The sequence below is a fragment of the Herpailurus yagouaroundi genome, unplaced genomic scaffold (assembly GCF_014898765.1).
Source record: "Herpailurus yagouaroundi ecotype Mexico unplaced genomic scaffold, PumYag 28, whole genome shotgun sequence".
In the NCBI taxonomy this organism is placed as follows: domain Eukaryota; kingdom Metazoa; phylum Chordata; class Mammalia; order Carnivora; family Felidae; genus Herpailurus; species Herpailurus yagouaroundi.
This window is the reverse complement of record NW_024412376.1, coordinates 97,596,927-97,621,152: the sequence shown is the minus strand read 5'-3', so window position 1 is coordinate 97,621,152 and position 24,226 is coordinate 97,596,927. Positions and strand designations below refer to the sequence as shown.

Sequence of the window (24,226 nt, the reverse complement as noted above, 5' to 3'; positions counted from 1 at the left end):
CCTTCATGCTTATGGACTTATGTTAGATTTTTGTTGACTGAAGAGTAGTAACCCAGGCAACAAATATAATTCATTCATTCAAGAAATATTGGTCAATACGTATTCTATAGTAGACACAGTTCTGAATACTGGGGATGATGTGGTTTTAAAAGCCTAAATATTATGTTTCTGATCTTATTTATAACTTCCAACATATTTCTGATCTTAGAAAGCTCATTCGAGAGGAGATACAGTAAATATATTTAAATGGTTGGAGAAATTAAAAAGAAAAAGAACCTGTGATAATTTCAGATAGTGGCAAGTGCTGTGAAGAAGAATTAAATAGAAAAATGGGGTAGAGAGTGTGTGGATGTAAGGTGGGGAGGAGGGTAATTAACTAGAGTGGTCAGGAAATCTTTTTTCCGGGAAGGTAGCATTTGAGATGAGTCTTGAGTTCTGATAAACTGGTAGTCCTGCGAAGTTATGAGGAGAAAACATTCTAGACAGATGAAACAGCAGGTTAGGAAAACAGTAGGAAAGATAAACAGGAGTGAAATTATGTGAGACTTAGGAAGTCATCGTTAGGCATTTGAATTCACACCGTGGGCAATGGAAAACCATTGCAGGGATGAAGCAGGGGAATGATTGGAAACTATTATAGGGCATGAAATGAGATAATGGGAAACCACTGGAAGGTGTGAAGCAGAGGAATTATGGAAAGCATCAGATGGTATAACGGGGGGGGGGGGGGGGGGGAATAATTACCCTGGCTGCTGTGAGGAGAATGGATTTTGAGAGAAGAAGGGCAACAAAATGAGCATGAGCTTGAACTGAAGAAAGTTGATGCTGGAGATTTTTTCTGTGCATGGTTCCCTGGGACTATTAAAAACATCCATGTATGATATCTCCTCCCAAGCATAGAACATTATAATCTAGTAGCTGTTCATGCAGTCACTTCCCTGCACTGCTACCACGAAAGAGGTCTCTGGGATTCCTTAGTAAAAGCCTTCCTCTCTAGTATTACTGTAAACCTGAAACTGAGAGATCAAGAGTTAGTGAATTCCAACTGCCTTGCCTGTGTTAATATAGTCTGCCCTGAGTTTCACCTCTATCTTAAGTACTTCTTCCATCATTGAAATTCAACTCCACATATCCAGGCCCCATAACACAATAACTAGTCCCCACTAAACAATGCTAGGATTCTAAAGTCCAGAGCATGCCCAGAGTAGGGCAACCTGGAGTATGTCCAAGGGACCTAAATATAGAGGGACAAATTTTTTTAAATGGTTTTATGTCACCATGTTATTTTAGATTGTGTCGAATTCACATATTGACAGCACATGCTTCCCTTCCAATGGGTAGAAACAAACCATGTCATGAATTACAAAGTCAGTTCGAGGACCAATTTCCTGTTGCTGGCACTGGTCACCCAAATTGCTAGTTCCCTCTTTGCTCAACCTATTTTGAGAGACTTTGGTTCTTACATTTAATACCTATAATCTATTGTCTGTGGCTCAGCCCACTTCTGTTCCAAACAACCTGCTTGTATGTGACTTCTCTTTACACCTTCCTTCCTGAGTGCAGTCAACAACCTTGAATCACCCTGACTCATTGCATCTAAGTCTCTGTGTCTCCCCTCGCAGCCTCCCTCTCTTTTGGGGATTACTCAGATTTCCTTCCTTTCCTTCTAACAGACAAAGGGCACAATGTTCAAATTAAAAGTCAAGCTTAAGAAGTAAAAGAAAATTGGGGAATACTTTTAATAAACCCAAGTAATATGTATTAGTGTCAGACTCTAATCATATTTGACATATTAGTGTTGTTTATAAATGTAGATGTGAATGTCTTTGGGATTTACATTTGCACAGAGCTCGGCTAGACCAAATTGAGAATAGAAGGAAAATAGGATAATGCCATTGTGTCAAAAAGTACCAAGTATGGTTTACCAGATTACCTTCCCAACGTTTATGTGTTTTGAATCAGTTGCTTACTTATCATGGTTGGAAAATTGATACAGTACCTATTAATTACTCAACATTTTGGAAAATATGTTTCAAAAACCAAACTGTATTTTTAAAAGTATCCTTTTCTAATTCTTTAGTCACAATTACACTATTTTCTTCTAAAGACCAGGGCAAGAGTAGGTACAATATCATTTTAAAAGTAGATGGGAAATATCAAAACCAAAGTGAATTTCTGAACTAAAGAACAATGCATCTCAATTTGAAAATGGATTTTGAATTTTTTTTTCAACATTTATTTATTTTTAGGACAGAGGGAGACAGAGCATGAACGGGGGAGGGGCAGAGAGAGAGGGAACACAGAATCGGAAACAGGCTCCAGGCTCTGAGCCATCAGCCCAGAGCCCGACGCGGGGCTCGAACTCACGGACCGCGAGATCGTGACCTGGCTGAAGTCGGACGCTTAACCGACTGCGCCACCCAGGCGCCCCTGAAAATGGATTTTGAATGGTCTGAGCATTTGCTAATTGTGTCTTTAAATTGTAGCATGTAATGTAGATTTGCTTTTAGCATTTTAAGGAGTCAGATCAAATACAAAGATTAATAGTAACCAGAGCAATTTCAATCTGGGTCATTTCATATTTTGACTTATCTGACCCTAAGACGGATGCTGTTGAGAGTGGGCAACTCAATGGAGAGAATGTAAATAAACTTTGGGCACATGCTTATGATGTGAGAATGGATGAAAAGGTTGTTACAGAAAATTGGCCTTACTTCGTGACTAAACTCTTTCATTTTTTTTGACAATTAGGCACTTATCTAAAAAAGTTATTGCTTGTTGGGGCGCCTGGATGGCTCAGTTGGTTAAGCATCCAACTTCAGCTCAGGTCATGATCTCACGGTTTGTGGGTTGGAGCGCCACAGAGGGCTCTGTGCTGACAGCTCAGAGCCTAGAGCCTGCTTCAGATTCCATGTCTCTCTCTCTTGGCCCCTCCCCTGCTCGCACTCTGTGTCTCCCTCTCTCAAAATAAATAAACATTTTTTTAAAGTTATTTCTTGTCAGTTACTATATTCTTTAAAAGAAGGATGAGGTAGGTTTATAAATGTTCAATTAGTATTTGTTAAATAAGTGAATGAATGAATGAATGAATACATTTTAGAAAGAAAAATTTTTAAAAATTATGATAAGAATATCATTCTTCAATTAGAGAAAAATAATTTCTTTATATATAAGAAAGGAATGTTACTTGAAACACACCAAATAAAAATTATTATGCTGCTTCTCTTTTATTTAACAAAATATATAACCAGTAATAACAAGAATAAACTTGTATGTATGGTAAAAAAAATGTTGACAAGTTGGAAATAGGATCTGTGGTAATAGTAATGTGTTTCTAGTTCAATATCACTGATACTGGGTAGAAATATTAAAGAGTAACACCTGTCACAGCACCGGCATTTACGGTCCTCTATAAGGACTAAGGGATGTTAATATCCCTTGAAAACTGGCAATTCCTGAAACATAAAAATATTATTTAAAAAATCAACAAAGGATAAGATTATTTTCTAAGTATAGAAAGAAACTGGGCATTGTAGAGAAACTTTCAGTATTAAGAATTTTAAAGTGGAGTAAAATGTTTTCTCTGAGAACAGATGGTTCTCACATTGTAATTGTGTTATTGTTCCCTGCCAACTCATGTGGGTATTATCCAAGGATTCACAGGAAAAAGGTAAACCATTTCCCTTCAGGTACACTAGAGTAGTAGAAAGAGCATTGAATTGGGGGTTAGGAAACCTGGTAACTATTCTTAGCTGTGGCATTAGTTAGCTATGTGAATGACCTGATAGAAATCATATTTTCTCTGGGTATCAGTTTCCTCATCTATAAAATGAGGGCATTGGGCTAAATTATATTTAAGATCCTGGTGTGCTTTCTATGGTTCTTAATTCTCCTTTTTTTTTTTTTTGTCTTTTTCCAAATGCTCAACTACTACATTATTTAAGGTATATTTCCCGGTCTCTTTTTTTTTTTTTTTTTTTTTTCCTCCCCTCTCTTTCTTCAATATATGGGATAGGAGGACACTGACTAAGTCTGATGGGCGGGAGGAGGAAGAAAATCAGCTACAGGAAAGGTTTATATCCCCCTCTACAAGAAAACTTAAATATAGCTACTACAGCTTTGAAAGGAATGGTTTATGTCCAAACAGCATTTTCCAGACAAGCTCTGTACTTTTTTGCCAACAGAATTAACTTTAAACTGAACGCAGTAGACAGTTAAACAAGAGTCGGCACTGGAAACAGCTGTGAGTAGACAAGACCAGTTACTTATAAGGTACTGTTTTTTACTCATTGAAATCTCCTTCAGGGTTTATTTGTTTCGGGCACAAGTATTGTGTGGTCATTTGACTTTTCCGCCCACCTCGCCTCTATTCTGAGAGAAAACACACACTTTAAAATACTTTAGTTTCTTGGCTGTATTGTTTTGTGGCTGTTGATATTTGAAGCTACTAGGATTTGGTTTTGTTTTGTTTTCAGGAACCTAATGATTGTTGTTGTTATTTTATTTTGAAGCTTAGTTTAGCTTTGTCCTTTGTTGCATCTTGTCATGGGTGGTTTTATGTTTTGTTATTCATGTCAGATTAAAAAAAAAAAGATAGGCTTTAAGATGACGGAATGTACAGAATGCTCTTGATTGAAGGGGAGGGACAGGTTAATTCATCTTCGACTTCAAGTATAGAAACAGCATAGAGCCAAGTCAGAGCAGCTCCAGGCACTTGAACTGACTTGGTTGAGGCTCACTGACCTCATTACAGCTTGGTGGATCTGACCTGCGAAACACACAATTTTGAATTAGGGTTTTACCTTTAACCTACTTCTATATTTGGGGTGCCTGGGTGGCTCAGTCCGTTGAGCTTCCGGCTTTGGCTCAGGTCATGATCTCATGGTTCCTGGGTTCGAGCCCCACCACAGGCTCTATGCTGACAGCTCAGAGCCTGGAGCCTGCTTCAGATTCTGTGTCTCGCTCTCTCTCTGCCCCTCCCCCCTTGCGCTCTGTGTCTCCCTCTCAAAAATAAATAAACATTAAAAAAAATTACTTCTATGTTTAATTGTTCATTTTAACCCTTCCTTCCCTTCACTTCCATTTATTTTTAAAAATTCTGGCAAGCTTCTTTTTTTTTTAATGAGGTTTATCTTTAAGTTCATCCATCTTAAAGTGACAATATTTCCAGTATCTCAAATCACTGAGCTATGGAGGCTCTCAGAGCAGAAGGGGAAGAGCCCAAAGTGGCCATGGAGTGGACAGAAAGGAACCACTGTCATCTGAAATGTCACTCTTTCTCCGGAGGCCTGGCTAGTTAATATATAATATTTGCTGCTGGCCAATAAACAAGTCATGAGACAATTAAGGAGTTCTACATTTGTCAACTTTCCAAAAAGTAAAGCTTGCAAGTTTGCCACTGAAAACTGCAGAGGTTTTAGAAAGAATTTAGCCATTTTTGGATAGTTAACTTTCTGAGGTCCAGTATATATTTTGATATCTCTCTGGAGGGAACTAAATTCAATTTAACGTTTTCTGAATTGGCCAACATTTTCATCATGGATACACATTGTAGAATTTTTCTAAACATAATGATACTTTGGGGGCCTATTCTGTGGTATGCACGGGTTTTACTCCTTTTGTTAAAAGGTCACATAATCACTATGCTTTATTTTAATTGTATTATTTTTATAGGACATTTTTTCCTCCTGCGACCAGCATCCATACGGAAATGTGACTTCTTATGGGTGTGGACAGTTTGCATTCTTCTAACAACTCCCTGCAACCTTATCCACATCTTTATAATTATTATTTCTTTTGTGCTATGCATAAGAAAACCAGAAAAAAAGTTTATAAAAAAATCATGGAAGGAATGAGAAGCAAGAACTTTATTCGAGGGCTCAAGAGATTCTCTTATGAGGAAAGTGCACAGACCAAAGCGCATAGACACGGTGACATCTATTTTAGGTGCTCAGGAGACTTTTGGTTTGAGTCCAAGTCCTTAGTTGTGTTCTGTAGTAGAAGTTGCCATGGAAGTGGCTCTGGGATAAGTAAGGCGTTACTGCATCAGATACAGAAAGTGTTGTCTGTTCTCCTCTTTATAAAGTTACTGGAGGTATGTGTCAAGGAATCAGTGACTAACCAAATCTCATGGGGCAGACTTAATATCAATCAAATACTAAGTATTTTATTTTAGTTCCATTTACACATTTGCTATTCATACACATGTGTGGCTGGGAAATAGCATAATAATTCTTTGTAGGAAAGAGTTAGGGAAAAGGAAAAATATTTCTCATCTAGTCTATGCAGTTCTGTGTCATTATGCTTTAAGGAAAAAATACATCTTTTGCCACTGTTTCGATAATGCTTTGATTTCTTTAACCATATCCTTACTTAGTTACAACTTCTTTTAAGTTGAAAATATGATAAAGCATTGAATTTAGTAGCAGAATATACCATTTCCTGTCTTTCAATATTTTTTTTTTATGTTGTGCGTTGCAATGCAAAATCAATCACTGGTTTCTCAGTGATCTTGATAATTAATCCCACTCTACCCATGACAAAAATTAAACTGGGCATATTAGAGAGATACATGAAGCTATAAACTGAGTCCAGAGCAATTCTAAATTCCAACTTTAATTAGAGTCCAATGCTAATGGCTTGACTATATAGCTTATTTAGAATTATGTGTGAGGCCAGGGGCGCCTGGGTGGCGCAGTCGGTTAAGCGTCCGACTTCAGCCAGGTCACGATCTCGCGGTCTGTGAGTTCGAGCCCCGCGTCGGGCTCTGGGCTGATGGCTCGGAGCCTGGAGCCTGTTTCCGATTCTGTGTCTCCCTCTCTCTCTGACCCTCCCCCGTTCATGCTCTGTCTCTCTCTGTCCCAAAGATGAATGAAAAAGAAATATTAAAAAAAAAAAAAAAAAAAGAATTACGTGTGAGGGCTTTTGTGTTAGAGGCCTTTTTTGCTCAAGCTCTTTTTTCTTTTTTTTTTTTTAATGAATATGTATATTTTTAATGTTTGTTTTTGAGAGAGAGCATGAACAGCGGAGGGGCGGCGGGGGGGGGGGGGGGGGGACAGAGGATCCAAAGCAGGCTCCGCACAGACAGCAGTGAGCCCAATGAGGGGCTTGAACCCACAAACAGTGAGATCATGACCTGAGCCAAAGTCAGAGGCTCAACCGACTGAGACACCCAGGTGCCCCTTTGCTTAAATTCTTTTTAAAATACAATTTTCATATAGTCAGTGTAAAAATTGTTACTGGGTATTAAAGTATCTTGTGCTGTATATGGCAGACTCTTTCTGTTTGAAACAATGAATTAAGGGACTGCCTTTTGTCTACAACAGTGAATTTAGGGTCCACATAAATTTAGAATCATTGCCTAAAAGCTAGAGATTTTGCTTTTTTTTTTTTTTTGCTTCTTCATTCCTTCAGTTAAATGGCATGGGTTGTTTTTGTTTTAATATTTATTTATTCATTGTGGGGGGCAGGGAGGAGGTGGAGGTGTGGCAAGAGAGAAGGGAGAGAATCCCAAGCAGGCTCTGAGCTGTCAGCACAGAGCAATGGTATGGGTTCTTGTGAAATAAAATGTTATTCCAATTGAAACATAACTCTTTAAAGCTGAAAATATGCTATTTGACGTTGATACAATGAAGATTTTAGTTTTTACTTAAGGCTTTCAGCCTAATCAAAATTTAATTTTCACATGCTCACCTAATTAGGAAACCAGCCGTATGAAGGGATATGTATTTTATAGTGGGAACTGTACTGTCACAACTTAAAACTAGTGAAAACTCAGCACCTTTTTGAGTGTACACTTATGAAGATTTCCATCTAAAAAGTGCTGTTTAAAACTAGAAAAAGAAGAAGTCCCTGAAGTAAGTCAACACCTGTTCATGTTCACCGATGATGTTTTAGAAGGGTCTCTCTTGACACAGCCTTGTGAGACTGCTCCAGAAGCCTCAGAACACAGACCCTCCTAAACAAGAATTCGGTGAGTGAGTGCATGTGTTGCAAGGAGGTGTCAGGTCCAATGCTGTATGTGGTGGACAGGGGACAGAAGCTATCAGTAATCCCTTAGTTGTTGAAGAGAGAAAGAGATGACTGCTCCCTTCTCATAAAAATCAAAATTTAGCTCATTTTCAATTTTAATCCCTCAGAAAAGATGCTCAAACTGACCCAGGTATGTTCTTATACATTGGCCTTTGCTTCATGTACTAAGTTGGTACTTCTGGACAATTTAGGAAGTGATGTGGTCAAAGACCAAGATTCTTTTCATTCACTTTAATCACGCAATAAATGTTTGTTGAATGAATATAAATTCCAATTCCTAAATTGAAAGGGCCTGAACAAAAAATAATGCTAAAACCATCATGTTTTACTTCATTTCTTTTTAAAAATTTTTTTAATGTTTATTTATTTTTGAGAGAGGGAGAGAGACAGTGTGAGTGGGAGAGAGGCAGAGAGTGAGAGAGACAGAATCTGAAGCAGGCTCCAGGCTCTGAGCTGTCAGCACAGAGCCCGACACAGGGCCTGAATTCACAGACTGTGAGATCATGACCTGAGCTGAATTCTGACACCCAACCGAATGAGCCACCCGGGAGCCCCATGTTTTACTTCATGTTTTATTATTGGAGTATTTGTTACTCAGTTTATTATTTGGTTATACTAAAACATAAAAACTTCTTTAAGTGATGCCATTAATAAATTATGAAATTGCTATTAGCAAACAGCAATTTAGAACTCTGAATTGCTATAAAGAAAAGCATCAGATGCCTATAGTCGATAATAATTTAAAAAGCAAACTTGGGGGTGCCTGGGTGGCTCAATCTGTTGAGCCCCTGTCTCTTAATTTTAGCTCAGGTCATGATCTTACAGTGCATGGAATCAAGCTCCATTCCCTACTCTTAGCATGGAGTCTCGTTGAGATTCTCTCTCTCTCTCCTGTCTCAAAAATAAATGCATGAAATCTAAAAAAAAAAAAAAAAAAAAAAAAAAAAGCAGTTTGAAGACATGAAAATATCAACCCCTTTCCTCTATCCTTTGTTTATTTGACTGAAGGTATTGTGGAATTTATAGTACACTTGCTACAAGCAGAGGCTGCTATTATTTGTTTTATTAACATTATTTGATTTTTTATTATTATTATTGGGAAACACAGCAGGATATTAGAAGAAAAAATAAATGTGGACTGAGTCTAAGACAGTTTTTCAGGCCAAATCTTATTTTGGTGATCTTAAAATTTTTAAAATTAGTTTTTAAAGATTATGTAAGTTATAGAGCTCTTGGTAAACAGTGGTATGTTTCCAAATTAACAAAAATAATAATAGTATTTCAAGGGAGCGATTTTCATTTTGATTTACCTTCTCTCTCCAACCTGCTTGCTTCTGAATGCATTTAATTCCAAAGGTATGTTCTGTGGCCTTTCTCCGTGGCACGGTGCGAGTCCAGAAGGAAGACAGCATCTATGTGTTCTCCATCTCCGTGCCTGAAGATGTTATAAGTAGATCTGAATACAATGGAAAGGAAAACAACTTTCCTGCAAACCCGGGGTATAAAATGCCCCCCATAAATCACAAGAAAGTTAACAATTATAATGATTATGAAGACAGTGACAATATAAAAGGAGAACTAAATTATTATCACCAATTCCACTCTCTAGGGGATTCATTGCTATTAGGTTTCTTTCTGTATCTGTGCACATATAATAGAGTATCAATGTTTTGTTTTGTTTTACTTTTAAAAATTGTTTGATACTGCAAATTTGGATTCCACCTTTTTTCATTTAACATTTTATTGGCAACTCTTTTCTATGTTAGAACACTTTGGGAAAAATAATATACAGCTGCATAATATTCTATTCTATTCTATTCTATTCTATTCTATTCTATTCTATTCTATTCTATTCTATTCTATTCTATTCTATGGCAATATCAAAAGTAACAGAATACGTCCCCCACTGTCGGGGGCCTACATTGTTTCAGTGTGTTCTGTCATACATAAAATAAGGATAAGCATTCATTTACATGTGATATTTTTTGCTCATTGGATTAATTTGGAATTGTAATGGCTTAGAAATTTGCAAGTCTAAATCCCTTTTTTTGCAGCATAGGGGAACTAAGTCCAGAAAAATTATTCATCTAGAACCAAGGCTTCCAACTTTTAGTTTAACTTCTATATTCATCCAGAAGTAATGACTGGATGATAAATTTAATCTGGGGCAAGAGGTAGAAGCATAATTTCCTTCTGTCTGAGTAAGAGGTCAGCCATGTACCCTATTCTCTGAAAATCCCCAGGGAACAGAAGGGTTCTCATACTAAAGAAAGAACTCAAGATTCCATGCCAGAAGTCTTTATTACACAAGGGGTGATAAACATATAATAGCTATGGGAACATTTTTAAATAGCTGTCACTTTGTTAATGAGTATTTGCTAAAGCATTTCCTGGGCCACTAGTGTTTATGGAACTTTTAAACAAAATATTTATAAAGATGAAACTGGAATTTGCTTCATAAATTATGTCCTTTTACTTGCACCTTTGTTTTTTCTCAGTGCACAACCAATGTTCAGGCCTCTGATACACCAAACAAACAAACAAACACTCTACTTTCTCAACCAACCTCTCTCTTCCTGATGCCAAGAAAAAGTTGTGTTTTTTTTTTCCTTCTGTTTTTGCTTTTGCTTTCCAACCTCCCTCTGACTATAAAACTCTTTGAAGTTTGGCATTTATTTCTACCACAATACTCAGATTACCTCTCAGAGGTTGCTAATGATGGCTAAATTAACTGCTAAATCCAGAGCTTTTCATCCATTGCTCACCTCTGCTTTTTCTGCCATTGATAATGTTTACTGCCATGCTCTTCTTGAAATATTTCTATCTTTTAACGTTAGGGATCTTGTACTAGCCTATGTTTGCACCCTTCTTTCTTCACTTTCTTTAGAGGGCTCCTGTCTTTTTTCCTACCTTCTTCCTCTGGGTGTCTATGTTTGTTTGATTTGCCACCACTGTATACTTTCTTCCTCATCCAGTCCCATGGCTTTGACTTAAAGCCCAATCTAGAGATCTGGTCGGCAAGACCTCTTGTAACCCACAGTTAGTACAAGTTATAAATACAAGTTTCCTTTCTCTTTATGCGCAACACTTGTATTAGGATTTTCTCCTTGGCAGGGAAGTGGGCTACACTTTGGTCCCAGCTTGACTGCACAACCTTCTGTGGTTGCCCTGCTAGTCAGAGCTCCCCATACAAGGCTGTTTCAGGTATTCTAGTACTGCAAAATCCATATCATTCCCTTACTCCAACCAGCCCTCCATCCTTTATCTCCTTCCTCACTTCCTATGCAACCAAGTGACAGTTAATATAGAATTTTAAAAACTACATTCTTTGCATTCTTTTTCATTCCCCTGACCACTACCTTGCTTAGAATTGAATTATCTCTTCTTAACCCACTGTCTCCTTACTGGTCTTCCTCTCTCCAATGCATTGCCACTCCAGATATCTACAATTAAAATATATATATATATATGTATATATAGTATACATATAGTATATATATAAAATATATACATATATTATATATGCCATATACAGTATAGAATATATACAGTATGTATAGTATATACTACCTATAATATATAGTATATATAGTATAGTATATACTATATATAATATATAGTATACATAGTAAATAGTATATATAGTATAGCATATACTATATATTACATAATATATATATTATATATAGTATATATAGCATATTTCCCTGCAAATTTTCAGTGAATCCTTAATAGATAGTTAAAAGCAGGAACTGTGGAATTTATTTACAGGACCTGAGGCTCAGTTCTGGCACATTTTACATGTATCATCCTATGCAAACTACTTACCATTTCTAAGCCTCCATTTTCTCACATAAAATAAGCATAATAAGTGTACCAATAATAGGTAATGTCAAACCCATAATAATATCAAACCCATATATGCAAGGGCTATAGTGCTCTGTGCATGCCCCATGCATTCCTTCATCCAGTAGCCAATAGAATACATTTTATCGGATTTATACTAAACATTCTTTAAAAATGCAATCCAGTGAAAGAGACTGGTTTATTCTTAATGAGTTCAGTTTTTTTTTTTTCAAGAAATCTACTCTAAAGCTAAACCCAGACCTTAGCCCAATTGCAAATGATGTAAAACAAAAGTTAAGTGGGTGTTTTATTTTATTTTGAGACAATGGCATCTTCTGGCTCATTCTTTTCTTTTAAGAGGAGCAATCAAAGGAAAAGAAATTGTCTTTTTTCTTTTTCTTCTTTTTTTTATATAACTACAAACTATATGCCACAAATGAACATTTTTCTTTATTCAATGTTTCTGTGTGACTTTCTTTGTTTATTCTTTATGACTCAAACTTATAGTCACAAAACAAGTGGAGGAGCCAGGAATCTATCCCAGATTTTTGACAACAGGCTCTCTGCCTCATTTTTAGACTGCCTCTCTTTCTGTGAATTTAATAATCCATGCAATGACATAGTCAAATTTAAGTGGAAATACTCCAGAGTAATGACTAGGGGGTTTCAGACGCATTCCAGGAATATTATTTTGCTATAATTTTATTCTAGAGTAATGGATTGATTTTGTTTTTCCAAATCGACACATGGCCTCTACTTTGGGTAGATATCCTGACCATTTGTCCTTGTATGCAGTACCAATTTTTTGAAAGCTATTGCTAGTGTCTTCTCTAGCCCTTTCCCCCCAGAGACTAAGTTGTTTCTCAGAGGACTTTGGCTCATTTTTAGCATCAAAGCTTCTGTGGTTTATTTCATTTCCTTAATCTACTCATTAATTACTTATGAATGGAAGTTGCCTAAGTCATATAGTATGGAAGTTGGATGGGGTCTTGGATCTTGTAATTAAGCCCTCATACATTTCACCTAACCAAAGCAGGCCAAACTAGGTGAAGAGCCTTATCCATGATCATAGAGCAAGTCTAGAGTGTGTTTCTTCTAAGAGTGTGTACCTTGTTATACTGGCAGCTTCTTGGAATATTAAATAGTCTCAAAATCACAATGGAAATAAATCTGAGTCTTCTCTTTCCTTCTCCCTTCATTTCCCAGCGTCAGCAGGAATAGCTGGATTCCAGTGTGGAAAGCAGAGATCCACCCTCTTTTTCATTCATAGGAGCTGCTTTTTGGTGGAGAAAGCCTTCCAAATGCTGTTTACTTGACTTTAAACTTCCTCAGCTCTTGAAATGGGAATTACTGACAGCCTTCACGAATGGAATAATTAAATATTTATGAATCCTCCCAGAAGTGCAACCCCTAGTGCACCACAGTTTTCTCTGAAGTAAAGTAAATCTCTGTGTTGGAGATATATTGATACATTTCAGAAAAATATCAGTATTATGTTGTGGCAGTTATATAATATGTAATGTTCTTAAGAACACACACACACACACACACACACACACACACACACGCATGCATGCATGCACACAGTGGGGAAATGGCTTGCGATAACTACATTTTTAAGAATGAATGTTTTCCTGGGGCTCCTGGGTGTCTCAGTCAGTTAAGCATCCAACTTCATGATCTCGCAGTTTGTGAATTGGAGCTCCACCCAGGGCTCTGTGCTGATAGCTCAGAGCCTGGAATCTGCTTCAGATTCTGTGTCTCCCTCTCTCTCTGCCTCTCCCCCACTCATGCTCTGTCTCTCTCTCTCAAAAATAAATGAACATTAAAAAAATTTTAAAAGAGTGAATGAATGTTTTCCTCCCTCCATGCAGATTTGTCACCATGTCTGCCACTTTTTCATATAAATACCTGACCTCAGCCTTTTTCTGTTCTCCCCTTTGTATTATTTGCCACTCATGGTGGCCTTTCAGCCCAAGGTGTTCCTCAGCCTTGCCTTTTTCGAGATTATGACCTCTTCTTAGATGCCTTCCCTGACTCCATCCCTACCCTTACCTCCCAACATTGACTTCTATGGCTTTCACCACTTTGCATTTTAATTTCGTACTTACTGGTCCACTTTCCTAGCTGAGCTGCACTGTAAGCTCCTGGAGGGCAGGGACTTTATCTTACAGATTTGTATCACTGGCACTTAGTGCATTGCCTGACACCAGATGACAAATTTAGGGGCCTGATATGGCTCTAGTCTTGTTGTTACAAAGGAACATACATCCTGTGTGAGGTACTCTCACACAAAGATATGTTAAAGGATTAGGCAGCCTGTTATGACACCAGACATCTGTTTAGTTGAATGGAAAGTATAAGGACACAGGCAACGGCAATGAACTTCTTTCTTTTCCCCTCTGGGTAAAATATTCCAGGTTTTTGCTCTACATAGATCTTATTTCATATTTACTCAGATTTCGTAATAAAGCAGGTGGTCATTCAGGTGTTTATTTTTTTAACCACCTTCACTCATTTCACCATTCAGGTGGTTTATTAAATTTTGTGTATCATACTTTTTCACCATTTGTCAGAGTTTCAGCAGTCCCTTTATGTGATGGAGGCTTAGGCTGAGTGCTGAAATTCGAGAAACATTTTGATATTCACTCATGGTCTGTTCCCTTACATTTTTTTTTTTCAAATTTCATTCATTATATGACAAACATTGCTTCACAAAAAGGATAATTTAGGGGGAAAAAAGTGCTTTGGAGATTTTTGTTTGCAGCAGTATTTGAGTTTCAAAAAGTTAGCTCCGTAAATCCTCAGGATCCAAACCTTAAACGATAACAACAACAACAACAACAACAACAACAGCAAAATAAAACTGATCGCTTTATCCCATCCCTAAAAACAGATAGTGGTTCTCATGGCAAGAAGCCAAAGAGAAGAATCAGAGGGAAGCAAAGGGACTTTAGCCGCTTAAAGGATGGTGGTATTCTAGAGTAGGGGCTCCATGTTTTGCCACACTCTACCCCACTGCCTGAACTAGGTACCTGGAAGACAGAACTGGAAACCTGGACCAGACTGGGGGAATCTAAGAGCAGAGGAATCCGTGAATCACTTCCTATATGTAGGACCTGGAGGCTACAAAACTCAAATCATCTTTTAGTGCTGTTCTACATCGTACCAGGATATTCAAAATGGGTATGTAGGCAGGCATGTCCAAAACAGCACCCCCCACCCCAGCTCATCCCATGTCCTCAGTGCAGCCAAGAGAAGAGGAGAAGAGGCCGTGAGAGTCAAACTTGGAAGAGCCAGGGGATAGGGCAAGGAAGACAGTCCCAGGGTTTGTAGACTGAAGGCCAGGAACAAGCCAGGAAAAAGAAAAGCATCTTGGAGATGCCTGTGGTGCAAAGGATGATGATAACAGACCAGATTCCCACTCTCCTCTATCCAAGACATAGAATCCTAGAAGTACCCAACATCAGATGGCTCCCAGGAAAGTGGCAGCCCTGGATTAACTAAGGTTACATTTCAGCCACCTGACAGTATAAAAGGATAAGGAAGTTAGATTTTATACACTTGATTTTGTAGACCAACATCTATTCCTTCCTTCTACATAAATCGTTGTTTAACTTAAACCAATTGTTTTTAGCTGCCTATTTTACTGTAGAAAATGCTAGTATAGAAATAGTGGTTAAAAGTCTTATCAAAAGTCTAAACTCTACTTATTTGTCTTTGAAGTTGGAGGAACATCAAGGCTAGAGAGACAAAGTGTAGGATTTACCCTGTTTAGGTCTTGAGCATTGAGGTGAGAGGATTAGGGATGAAAAGGGTAATCTTATAGGAGAATCTCTACTCAGACAGCTTAATAGAGCTTCATATTTTAGTCTGTATTTCATCCAAATTCTGATCTCTAAGGACCAGAAACATCTGCTATGTTTCTATTCCTCACCAATGTTATCTGAAGTGACATAGAGAAAATATTGAAATGTTGGTAAATTGCTCAGAAGGATTGTTGCCAGCCTAAAAGTGCCTTATAAAGTGAACCCATACTGTAATGAGTGATCTTTACCCAAGTTCTTAAAGCACAGCTAAGCTGCCCAACAAGTAACGTCTGGTCCAAGTCTATGGGCTCCATAGAGATCACAGACAGAAAGGGAAAAAAAAAAGTCACTTACTGGCTTTCTGAGGGAATTGCAGTTTACTCAGAGTAAAGGCTAAATTTGGACTCACCAAGAACTTCCCTATGAAGATCGAAGTCCTGAGAAGTTCTTAACGCAACTTACTGATGTGAGAATTTTCCAAAGTATGGGCTGTTTAGGTTTTCACTGGTCCTCTGGGACATCTATGGAATTTCTTGGCCAAAACTTGGCAACTGCCTGTGTATGGCCGTTTCCTATTACCCAGTGTGTAGACAGAGAGGGGATGGTATGCAGAAGTAGACTTGTATACAGGGTGGGGCAAGAGATTGTTACTCCCTGCAAATGTGAATGCAGGCTCTGAACAAAAATCTTTTCTGAGAGGCCAGGCATGGCATCCCACAGGCTTAACAACATTGGGGTATAATCTGGGAAAGCAGTCAGCATCAAGAGTACCATGGTGTGGCAAATGCGATCCAGACAGACAGATAAATGTCAGGCAATCAAAGATTGTATGCTAAACAGGTCAAGCAGGCTTTTGTTTTCAGAGAAATTAGTCAGCAGATTGGCTGCAGTTCAGGGTGGGATCTTTCTTAACAGTGAAATGGAAAACAGAATGTAGGCTCATTGAGCAACTGGGTATTAGACACTAGATAGGAACTAAGACACCAAAGAAGCAAAAATTCAGGTTACAGTAGGAGCACCCAAAATCTAATCCTAGAGAGTGTGGGGAAAGGCTGAGCTAGCACGGAGAGTCAAATAGTAGTAGAGAGAAGCAAATTACAAGTATTGGTAATCAGGGAAAGCCAGGTGTTCTGCAGGACTGTGCCCAGTCTGGACCTCTGATATGCACGGTAGACTACCTATGGAAAGGTCTTAGGGGTGGGGAAGTTAGTGCCAGCCATTTTAGTGCATTCCCTATAGAGACTGTTATTGGGGATTATGATTGCACCTCCCGGAGATGCAATGTTGAGGATTCTTCAAAATCATCTTGAGAAGTCCTATTAAACCACCAGTATGATATTTTCTCTTCTAAAGATCACTAGATTTGTACATCTCCTTGCTTTATGATATAATTTAGAATGTTTCATTGCCTGTTTTCCAATCCCCTGATTTTAAATATTCTTTTCTTCTTACTCTCTCTCAATAAATCTGTGGGTATTAGATATTTTTAGCAGAACAAAAATCACCTGAAGAACTTAAAATGCAGATTTGTGGGCCTGTGTCACAGTGTCTGATTCAGGGAACCTGGTATGGGGCCCTAGGATATTTTAACAAAAACTCCAGGTGATTACGATGCAGGTTATCCATGGACCACACTTCAAGAAGTCCTACTTTAAGTCACCTAAATGCCTTGGAAAATCAGACAATTCATTGGCCATATTACATCACTTAGACCTCCTCTTGCTTTCCAGGCAGCAGTACAAATTATCCTTTATCATACCACATTGTTTTGGGGTTATGAAAATGGTCCTTATAATGATATCCTGGGCCAAAACATTGAGAGTTTTAGAGTACAGTTCCAAACTCAATGTAGATTTTGTTTGGGCTCTCTTTAATTTTATTGTATCATTCTTTAAAGGGCAATTTATTTTTATTGAAATTTAGATCTATTCTGGGATATGAAAATAGCTCCAATTTATACCTGAAATATAAGATTACATCTCTTTACTCTTCCCAGAGTGAATGATCTCTCTTTCTAGTTTATTAGAGAACCATTTATTCAACTGCAAGCATAAAGATAGCTGCAGACTCTTGGTAGAAATTAAAGAGGAGTATTCGGGATATTTACAGTGTCTGTTTTAGAATTGGAAGCTGGGCAACAAGCAGTCATCACATATGGGAAAGATTTATGTTGCCTGAGTGGGATCAAGTTTGATGTAGCATAAATGGTATTTTCAAGAGTTCCAGTTCCCTAGATTTTCCATGGCCACAGTATATGCTCTTGTCTCTACTGAGAAATATGCTGGGCTAGGGGAATAATGATTAAATATTCTTCCAGGCACTCTAGTCAGAGCCTTTTGTTTTCAGCCAAGTTTAGTGTGACTGTTTCACATATGATTTTGCTCTTCATGAACTGGTTTGGAAAAAATGAAAGCCTAGTCTAAAAATAAATACCTCAAGCATTTAACTACTTATCAGTAAACATTTGTTATTGTTAAGGTCTATAAGAACCAAATAGTAGGCCTAGTGCTGCATATTAAGTCGAATGCTAGTCACAATTCTGTTGCATGCTTGCCCTTTTTAACCCAACAAAAAAATAAGGAATCACAGAAATAAAGGAGCTCTCTGAAACAGTGTATACAGCAAATTGACTTAAAAAAAGTAAAGCAAGTAGAATTAGAACTAAATGTCCATATTTTGGGAATCTATGTAGTCTTCTTATAATGTTTTTGGTAGTGGCCTTATTTTCAGCTTTATACATTCTGCTTCCATAGCATTCATAGGTAGAATATTAAGGCATATTTGAGGGGAAAGATAGGAGGCAGTAATGCAAAATATTGCTCTTTCCCAAAAGTGGCTAGGATTTGATAGATGACCCCAGAAAAGAAATTATAGGTGTTAAAATACTGAGTCATGAATTGTGTTTACCAAATATTTTCAGCTGTCACTTTCCAGTCACTAATGGAATTATACTTCTCCCTTCTTTTGAAGTTAGGCATGGCCATGTAACTTGCTTTGGCCAATGAAAAGTGAACAGAAGTGATGTATCTCATTTCCAGGTAGAAGTTACAGGTGCCACTGTCCAGATGATTATGTGCCCTTCCTACTGCTCTGGGATAGTGGAAGCACATAGCAGGGTCCTTAAATGAGCAGAAGCCCCTGCTGACCCACAATGTGAGTGGCGGTAAGAAAAAAAAAAACTGTGTTATAGAATTAGTTGTTAGTGCAAGCAACATTTAGCCTATCCTGACTAGTACAAGTATAGACATGGAGGCACAAAACACCTTAAGTGTTTTGACAGAAAATGGGGATTTACCAAGATAGAAGCTGTCAATAATGTATGATTGTGCATTATATCATTTAAGGGAGCTCAGCTCCAGGCTGATAGAAAGAACTGTGTTCAATTGTGGGGTCAAGTCTGAGTTCTAAGGAACTAAAATATATATTAAAATATATTTATGTTCATTGCTATATATAACAGCAATATATAACAAAACTGTCAATGATGACATTTAAACATTGAAAATGGGAGTGAAGAGGATAGAGATTCTACTTTTCCTTTTAATAATTCAAAATTTTTTAATCAAATGATACTGAAGAAATTTTATATTTAAAAATACAAATATGGGAAAATTTAATACCATACACCAATAAAAATCTAAAATTTTAACAATTTTTAGATAAAGCATGGTGATCAGGATTAAGAGAATTCAGGGGGCTTTGGGTGGCTCAGTCAGTTAAGTATCCAACTTCGGCTCAGGTCGTGATCTCACCGTTTGTGAGTTTGAGCCCCACATCAGGCTCCATGCTGATGGCACAGAGCCTGCTTTGTATTCTCTCACTCTGTCCCCTCCCCCACTGTCTCTATCTCTGAAAATACGTAAATAAACTTTAAGAAAAGACTATATCTGACTACATTGAAAGATAAGCCTTTAAAAACAAAACAAAACAAAACAAAAACAAATAAAAAAAAAAAAGAAGAGAGAATTTCAGAATATGCTGGTTCTGAAGAACCTCCTAAAATCATGGACTTGGAAGGAACATAGAGTATCATTTTTTTACCTATATAAAAGCCAAGGCACACATGGTCTGCTCATAGCATAGATTGCTTTAAGGAAACATTGCCCACTAATTGTTTTTTATTTTTTTAATTCTAATGTAGTCTAAGTATGTTAGAGTATGTTCCAGTTATTTTTTTAATGTTTACTTTTTATATTTGACATACAGAGAGCATGAGTGGGGGAGGTGCAGAGAGAGAGGGAGAAAGAAGATCCAAAATGGGCACCGCCGACAGCAGAGAGCCCATGTGGGGCTCAAACTCAGGAACTGTGAGATCGTGACCTGAGTTGAAGTCAGACTCTCAACTGATTAAGCCACCCAGGTGCCCCAGAATATGTTCCAATCCTTGATTCATTGTATAATCTCTTAAAATTCTCTTAGTTCTTTCAATTGGGCCCCCAAACTTGTCTGGATCCTCAAAAAACTCTTTTTTTCCCTGAATTCCAGCCCATGGCCCCTCCTTTTCATTTCCCTCTGTTTTTAAATCCTGTCTTCCTACTTCAAGCAGTTTCTTTTCATGTTTCCCAGTTTTCTCTACCCATTACCAGATTCTGTAAAACCAAAGCCAAGAATGGAGTGGGGAGACTCTAAATGTTCTTTGGAGTGAAAAAAGCCAAGAGTCAAGGACAAAATGCTCTGCAGCAATCAAGAAGAGATAAGACTTGGGGCACCTTGGTGGCTCAGTTGGTTGACTCCTGATTTTGTCTCTTGATTTTGGCCCAGGTCATGATCCCAGGATCATGGGATTAAGCCCTTTATCCAGCTCTGCACTGAACATGGAGCCTGCTTAAGATTTTCTCTCTCTTTCTCCCTCCCTCTGGCCCTCTCCCCTGCTCATGTGCCCTCTCTCTTTAAAGTAAATGAAATTTTTAAAAAATTTAAAGAAAGAGGTTAAGATGTGAAAAAAATTATACATATTCTTTTGTTTCCCTATGTTTGACAGAGTTATGACAGATGAGCTTTCAAGGAACTAGCTTTGCTTATCTGACTCATTGGTTATATTTTCTGTATAGACAAGGCTCTTTAAAAAAAAAATGAATGTTGTGGTTTTCCCCTTGAAAGTAGCTAGAACCAATTAAAGGATAAATCATATATTCTGGGCCAACCATCTATGGAGTATGCAGCTTAATGGCATTTTAAGAGATATTATGACAATCTATGGATTATGTTCCAAAATTCTATTCACTTAGGAGACATTTCTGATATGTCTTCTGTCTCAACATCATCCTTGTTTATCTTTATTTTCTTAGGAAATATCTGATCTCAAAGGGCTGTTATATTTCCTGTTTCAGAAATCCAAGATCATCAAGTTGATTTATTACAGTACAGTTTGAAGCTCTGTCAGATCTCATTGTTATGTACCACTGAAGGACATCAGCAAATTGCATCCATCAACTAATATTTGGACTTGTTTGACTCCGCCATTATTTAATTAGGCTCAAAAATGTCACATTTGGCAGAGAACTCACTGTTTTTTGATATTAAAGAAATTCTTGTTGAAATAGAGGAATATTTTTCCTGGCCCCATAAATTAGAGACAGTAAGATTAAATAGAGAGTTGACAGATATAAAAGAAGCAAAGTTAGTTCCCAGTTATATAACACCAATAAATTTTTACAGAATGAAATTTTGTGTTAGTAGGAGGTCATAAATGTTGCAGCATATGCCATTCACTGCCCTCTCTACTTGCATGAACGTGAAGTAGTACAGCATAGATGTGCTTTAACTTTGTTAGGTAATAAGTTTCATGCACTTATTTGAGTATAAGATATCTCTAAAACATACATTTCAAGAAACTGCCAGCAATAATTCTAATGGCTGGTTTACAATAAGTCTCTATAATGGAAATCCTTAAGGAAGCAAAGTTGGGCATGTCCCCTAGATCTTAAGAGTATTTCTTCTTAGAGGCAGACATACACTTTGATTTGGGGAACATGGTTTTAAAATGCTGGGGCTAGGAGGATCCTAAGCTTGCAAAATATAGCCCAGATAAATGAAAATGGGGTTAGCAGGAGTTTGAAACCTTATTCGCCACAAAATAACCAAAAGATAAGATAGTCCTTCCTTGTTTAGTTTTGTTTATGGTACCTGGCAAGCTCTTTTCCAACACATTCTATTTTTAAACAAGTTTTCAATTTTAAAACGATGACCCTCAGTTTGTATATACTCTTTTTTATTTCAGATAAAATATGTGATATAATGAGATGAGGCTATTTCCTGTCACAAAAATAGAATGCTCTTGTTTATATTTTGAAAAGAAGAAATGAATAGTCCCTAAGCTTGTTTTCTTCAATATTAATCCACTACCCATGGTGCACTAGGTATTGCCCAAGACATACACACACAAGAAGCAATGCCTTCTTTGTAAGAATTTATAAGTCGTTATAAGCATGTATAGATAGTAAAAGGAAAGGAATAGCAAAATGATAGGAGTACAAATAAGAAGATTTTGATTGAAAAGAAATTGTGATTTATTTAACAAGATGAGGTAATGACTAAGAAGAGGTACCATATCACTCTCGCTGTTTTCTTTAGGGAACAGTATACCCTATGCTGAAGGAGAAAGGCATGTCTAACAGTTTAAGGACATAATCTAAATGTATGCTAGAGAGAAGGGATAAAACCGTATATTCTGGAAATTTGAGGGGGAAAATCATTCTTTTTTCTTTACTTACAACAGAAGTATCTATTTTCTATGACTATTTCCATTGTTTTATAGCTGTTATAGTCCACTGAAGGTAGCTGTGTAAGTCTTCTATAATGCAATATACATCTGTCAGGAGGCTATCTGAATTCCATTGAAACAATAAAATAGTGGAATGAAAAAGAGATACTATATTCCACTAAAGATTAGTTTGCTGATATTTTCCTTAAATGTTTATTTATTCATTTTGAGAGAGAGTGTATGTGCACATGCAGAAGCAGGGAAAAGTCAGAGAAAGAGGGAGAGAGAGAGAATCCCAAGCAGGCTCCATTCTGTCAGGGCAGAGCCTGATACGGAGCTCTATCCCACAAACTGTGAGATTACGACCTGAGCCAATTTCAAGAGTCAGATGCTTACCTGACTGAGCCACCCAGGTGCCCTGCTGATATTCTCAATATTTTTTTTTTTGGTAGCATTAGTCATGAAGCCATTGGCATAATCAACAAAGTACAAATATAATTGTAGTGTATGATGCTTTTAAAATGTGGAATCTTCAAAGTCTTTTTGCAGATTCTTTTACTTACATTATCTTGACCATTTTAGAAAACTTGAATTATGTGATCTTTTAAATGATTAACACTGAGCCTGTAACTGTGTTTGATCTCTGTGTTTGATCTCATCAGTGGCTTAGTGAAATGTTGTGCAACCAATAAAATAAAGGTCTGCTCTCATGCACCTGTGGGGTTATCCCCCTCAAAGGGCAGCCTGAAAGATCTAGACTGGGGGAAAGGAAAGGCTAACATTCCTTAGCCAAAGATCTTTTCATGGGTAGTACACAACATCCAGTTGCAAGGAAGCTCCACCAAGTATACAGAAGGGCGTCACCTCTCACTATAATATTTCTTCCATTCTGCATTACATTTTTCACACTTCAACATTTTTGAAATTGGCATCTGTGTTGGAATTGAAGCATACATTGGTACAGAAATTCATACAAAGGAATCAATGTTACCTAGAAGCAAGAAAATATGGTAATAACCTAATGAGCTTTTCTTCATCATTCTCTATCTTGGCTCTGTTTTCTATTCCCTTCCTCTTTCTCCCACTGAACACCATCATGGCTTATTGAAGACCATGGATTATGGATTCCAACAAACTAGATTTGAACTAGAGTCATGATTGTGGATTGTTTTGGCCCTTGCTTTTTTTTTTTTCCATAGTAGATTAATAATGCCATTGTTAAAAGCTTGTTTTGGAATCTAATGAAATAGCACATGCAAAGTTTCTAGTAGAAAGAATACGTGTAGTAAATGATAGTTGGATCTCTTTTCTGGTATTTTGGGTGCCCACCAGGCTCCAATTGTCCTGTTGGAACTTCTTATTTTACTTTTCCATCTCCCTTATATAACCCTCCTTTTGCTGTTGTTAGGTAAGAGGACTTCGATGGAAAAAAAAAAAAAACAATACAATAACAGAAAAAAAACGATACAATAACAGAAGCAGAAACAAAGATTCTTCTTTGATGTATAGTGTGATATAGGTCTAAGTTAACATATTCTCAACTGAGTAGAAAAGAAAACTGTATCCAGTTCTTTCTTTTCTAACTAATAAGGGTCATGGTTTAAGTATCCAAATTTCAGTTTAAATATCAAATTTAACCTTTCGTTGAAAATATTTTAAAAACTGAGATAAGAACACATAGATTCTTTCTAAACATCTATAAAACTCGGAGATGTTAGTGGCATAACACAATAAAGTCGTTTCTTAGGAATAGCACATTAGCCACAAAAGCATAAAATCTATGTCATATTCCAAACCCTGCCCTAACTCAGACCACAGTGGCCAGACCTCTAATCCA

General features: G+C 37.3%; 1 protein-coding gene across 6 annotated transcripts in view; it reads left to right on the top strand.

The window, feature by feature from the left end:
• The window catches only part of ARHGAP24 (Rho GTPase activating protein 24), a 662,096-nt gene that overhangs the window by 441,085 nt on the left and 196,785 nt on the right, over positions 1–24,226 (top strand). Inside the window, exon 2 of one of the 6 annotated variants that reach the window (XM_040479221.1) lies at positions 4,185–4,272. The exons of 4 other annotated variants lie outside the window; for them this stretch is intronic. The gene's annotated coding sequence lies outside the window, so the exon portion shown is untranslated. Of the gene's footprint in view, positions 1–4,030; positions 4,273–24,226 lie in introns of those variants that run through there. One more of the 6 variants, XM_040479215.1, reaches the window with a different exon arrangement.